At 40.8% G+C, this 4,889-nt stretch overlaps 1 long non-coding RNA gene across 1 annotated transcript; it reads right to left on the reverse strand.

Annotated features, from left to right (window-relative positions):
- Window positions 1-1,214: 1,214 nt before the first annotated feature.
- LOC131251665 (uncharacterized) lies at window positions 1,215-1,656 on the reverse strand. Its single transcript, XR_009174010.1, has 2 exons — window positions 1,515-1,656; window positions 1,215-1,424 (listed from the first exon to the last, which is right to left on the reverse strand). It is a non-coding gene; the product is annotated as an uncharacterized LOC131251665 (long non-coding RNA).
- Between the last annotated feature and the right edge of the window lie 3,233 nt (window positions 1,657-4,889).

Genomic DNA, 4,889 nt, shown 5'->3' on the forward strand with positions numbered 1-4,889 from the left:
ACAACTACTATCAAGCTCACAGATTTTTTTTTTTGGATACTCTGGAAGAGTGTGATGGATGATAATCATGATATGCATGCACTTAGAAAGTGCAGAAATTGCATAATAAAATTCAACTAAAATTAAACTGTCTAAATTATGGGTTCCAGTTTAGACATATCATAAACCACTAACAAATGGTTATTTGATCACCTGACCATCATGGATGGTTAAAAATGAGCAATATCCCATGCTCCTATTTCAAAAAACGAGTGCCCACCGGTCAGATGATAGGATTGTTCAGCCAATCTGATTTTCATGGGAGTGGATTAGGTGAGACCCGGATCTACCGTGGGTGGGACCCTTGGCTGTGGGGCTCGAAGTGATGCATGTGCCTTAAATCCACACCATCCAACCATTTTGAAATCTCATTTTAGGGTAAGATCCTAAAAATGAAGTTGACTCAAATCTTGAGTGGACCACACCACAGGAAACAGCTGTGATTGAATCTCCATCATTAAAAACTTCATGGATTCCACCAGAATGTTTATTTGACATCTAACCTGTTGATAAGGTCACAAATACCTAGATGAAGAGACCCCACAAATATCATCTTGATCCAAAGCTTTTGTGGCCCGCAAGAAGCTTTCAATGGTCAATCACCATTGTTTCCTGTACTATGGTCCATTTGGGATATGGAACTGCTTCTTTTTTTCTTTTTTTTTTATCATGCCCAAAATAAACTTTCAATACAGATGGACCGCATGGATGTAATCACATACATCACAGTACAGTCCGGGATCCCACCCATCTACGTGGATCCGGGTCTCACCTAATCAGCTCCCGACTTTCAAGGCCGGTCCAGGTTGGGTCCACATCAAATAAATGGGGTTTACAAGTTGGGCCCACCAAAATGGATGGCTTAGATCACATGTGCCCCTTTCACACATTCATGGTGTAAATGGGCTATCATACATGTGTATTGTTTAACAAACCTCAAATAATTAATATATATACACATATACTATCACTGCCAAAGTAAACCCGACGCGAACCGACCCATTTCTAACCAGATCCGAGTTGGCGGACCCGACCCAGAGTCCGGGAATTTGAAAACGTTAAAACCGGGTCACATCTATCATGTACCCACGGGTCCAGCTACCCGCTGACAGCCCCACCGGGTATACACGAATCCGAGTAACAATAGATACGCAACCAACATCTGAGAGGACCAATTGAAATGGTAGACACATGGACCACCAAACAAATATATTTTAGTAGTTTCACACGCACAGCCACACGCATTGTCTTGGTAGTATTGGATTACGTTTCAGCCCTTAAAAGAAAGAAGAAATTACCAGAAATGCCCTCCGTCATTTGGAATTAGGGAAAGGGGGCAACCTTAGCACGGCTTCCTCCGTCTCAATCGGATCCGATCGCAGAATCTGCCAAACACAACCCAAACACAATCACAAAAAATCTCGGGAAAGAGAGAGAGAGAGAGAGAGAGAGAGAGAGAGAGAGAGAGACTGTACGGACGGGGTCGCGGAGGAATGGCTTTGTGTCGTCTTTAGCGAGTCTGAAATGGGGTTTCTGGATCGAACCAGAGCTCTCTCCTCCTTCGCTCTTTTGGGTTTTTTCCTCGATCTCGCTGCTTTTCACCATCGGCTTCTCCCAAGCTCTCCTCATTTTCTCGAGAGGGTTTTTTCCCTCCCAGGCTCGCCTGTTTGGATTTTGGTGGTAGATGAGGGTATTTTGGTCATTTTGATATATGAAAGTAGGGCGCGGATTAGGTCAGTTCCTGACCATGGGGCCCACCCTGATGTATTTGTTGTATATCTACTCCATCCATCAGTTTTTACATCTCATTTTTGGTCATGGTCTCAAAAATGAAGCAGATCCAAATCTATAGCGGACCACACCACAGGAAACAGTGGTGATTGAACGTCCACCATTCAAAAATTCCTAGGGCCCACCATAATGTTTATTTACCATCCAACCCATTGATGAGGTCAGACAGATCTGGATGAAGGGAAAACACAAATATCAGCCACATGGGTGCATCTGGTGCGTTCGATTTTGACGGTGGAACATGTAGCGTATGGAATTAGCAATCTTGTTATGTTGGAATAGAGTCCTGATGAGCACAGTCCAAAATGGTGGGCCGCTAATTCGGTGATCTATACCGTTGATTTGAGTCATCTGGCTGGATTGACAATACACAAAATATGGCAATTCCGGATCGAATGTAAATGTTTTCCCTTGGTGACCTTATGAATAAGTTGGATGGCAAACAAATGTCATGGTGGGTCCAAAGAAGGTTTCAATAGTAGGTGTCATTTGGGGTACACACGGGTTGGTTTGCTCTGATTTTGGGGTAAAATCAGAACCCAACCGTTCCTAATAGTTTTAGGATTTTCGAAATCGGAACCGGACGGTTAGCACCTTAGAACCGAACCGGAATCGGACCGTGAAAACCGATTTGGTTCCACGGTTCTAGGCGATCGACGAGAGTGAGAGAGAGAGGGTAGCCGTAAGCAGCATGGTTAGGTCTAGTTAGGGACCTAGGGTTTAGTTTTTCTTTTTTTAATAATTAAGGTTCGATTCCAGGTTCGGATCTTTGGTTCGGTTTGGTTGTACATACCTCAAAATCAAGAACCAAATCAAACTAAACAGTTCTTTGATTTTTGGAACCAAAACCGGAATTGGTGCACTTTAGAATTGGACCGTTTGGTCGGTTTTGGTTCGGTTTCATAGTTCTACCGGTTCGATGTGCACCCCTGGGCATCATTGTCACCACTGCTTCTTGTGGTGTGGTCGACTTGAGCCTTTAAATTTTCTCCCGTTTGGATTCATGGCCTAAAATGATATGTTAAAATGGATGGAAGGATGAAACACAAACATCACCATGGCCCCACAGAAATAGAAGTTCATAATGAGAAGTACCTTGAGGCTCACAAGCTGAGTAGGTGGTCAATGTTGTGGACTCTATGTGGGCCACATTAATAAAGTTAAGATGAAGGGGTGATTTTGACCTTCAGAATAAGTTTGAACACTAAGAAGAGAATTTTCAATGTATCAGTTTAACTCTAAATCAAAGGTTAGAGTCATCATCAATCATGATTACTTTAAGGTGGTGATAATTATGGACAAGCGGATCCTATGGCCCTGGCAATTAAATGATTGATACAATGATATACATGCTTGACTTGGAATTTTTAATTATCTTTTTAGCTAGAAGATTACAACTTTTTAGTTCAAAGGCTTCTCTCACATGTTATATTATGGTAATTACCATACAATGAAAAAGTATTATTATTATTATTTTACAGGACATGTAAAGAAATTTATGATCACTATGCTTTTCAACTACATTATAAAAAAATCTCAAATCCAAGCAAATAATGAATGAATTTGATTATATGATATTAAGATAATAGAAAAGTGTCATCGTCACGATTATACTGACAATACACGAAATATGGCAATTCCAGATGTAAATGCTTGGGAGGGACAAGTAAAAGAGCTTGTAATTATTTCACTTTTTCATTACATTACTATAGTAATCCTCAATCCAATGGTGGATGGAAGCTATAACATATACCTTATCCATGGCGTCTATCTATTTTTCCATGTCAATTTTAGAGTGTTTTTAAAATTGAGGCATATCCAAAGTTCAAGTGGACCACATTACATAAACAATGGAGATAAAAACTTTCACGATTGAAACCTTCATAAGGCCCATAGTGATATTCATTTGTCATTCAACCTACTCAAAAGATTACCCATACATGAATGAAGGGAAAACACGAATATTAGCTTGATTCGAAAATTCCATGGCCCCCCGAGAAGTTTTCAACTGCAGGGGTTCAAGTCACATTGTTTCATATGTCGTGGTCTACTTGAGCTTTGGATATGCTTCAATTTTGGTCACATGCCCTAAAATGAGCTGATAAAATGGATGGACAATGTGTAGGCATTCCACCTGAAGTGGACAAGCTAATCAGAGTAGTCTGGAGCTTTTAAAACATATCCCAAAGTCTAAGCCTAGTAAAAGCCCAAGCCCAAACCCACTTAGCTCTAGGACTACGATAAAGCAGAAAAGAGCGAACTAGAGGAGAACCATGATCGCGCCAAGGGCACGTCCAAAACTGGAACCCCTCCACATGATCGACGACACATGATGTGCCTCCCACCACGTGAAGGGCACGTCCAAAAAGTGGGGAAGGAAAAAAGAAGAAGAAGAAGCAAATCCTACATCGGGAAGCTTGCTTGAGGTATCATATAAAATTATATCTCCCTCTATCCAATCCAACCATCTACATTGTGCCACATGGCACACCCATTCGAGCAACCAATGACAACCCTTACAACCTAATTTAGCTCATAAGCTTCTCAAAAACTACAAAAAAAAATAAAATAATAATAATAATAATAAATGCCACCCTGAGCACCTATAGGTATCCTACCCCATTTCATTTCCAAACCATCTTTTTTTTACACTCCTGCTCTTCATATACTTAAGCTCATTCATCCACCAAAGAGAGAAGAAGAGTGTAAGAGAGGAAGCCCTTCTAACCTTAGGTCAGCCTAACCAAGTTCTAGCATTAGCTATTTGAATGATCAAAAGGCCGATCTAGTCCACTCGAGTCAATTCTTTCGACGGCCATTTCACCCACTTGCCCAACTTTGATTAATTTCATTCATATTTGCTTCTGCATCATGCATCATTATCTCCACTCCCCATCCATATGCTTGTTTAGTTATTTCGAGTGTATGCTTTGCAACTTGTCGGAATACTGAATCTTTCTTATAAAAAACTTGAATTAACTCGACCTTTGACCACTTCTCTAAGTAAGTGAGTCCGGATAAGAAAGTCTTTCCACCCATCACTTGAAGTAGGCACTACA

Source organism: Magnolia sinica, chromosome 7 (assembly GCF_029962835.1).
Source record: "Magnolia sinica isolate HGM2019 chromosome 7, MsV1, whole genome shotgun sequence".
NCBI classification, from domain to species: domain Eukaryota; kingdom Viridiplantae; phylum Streptophyta; class Magnoliopsida; order Magnoliales; family Magnoliaceae; genus Magnolia; species Magnolia sinica.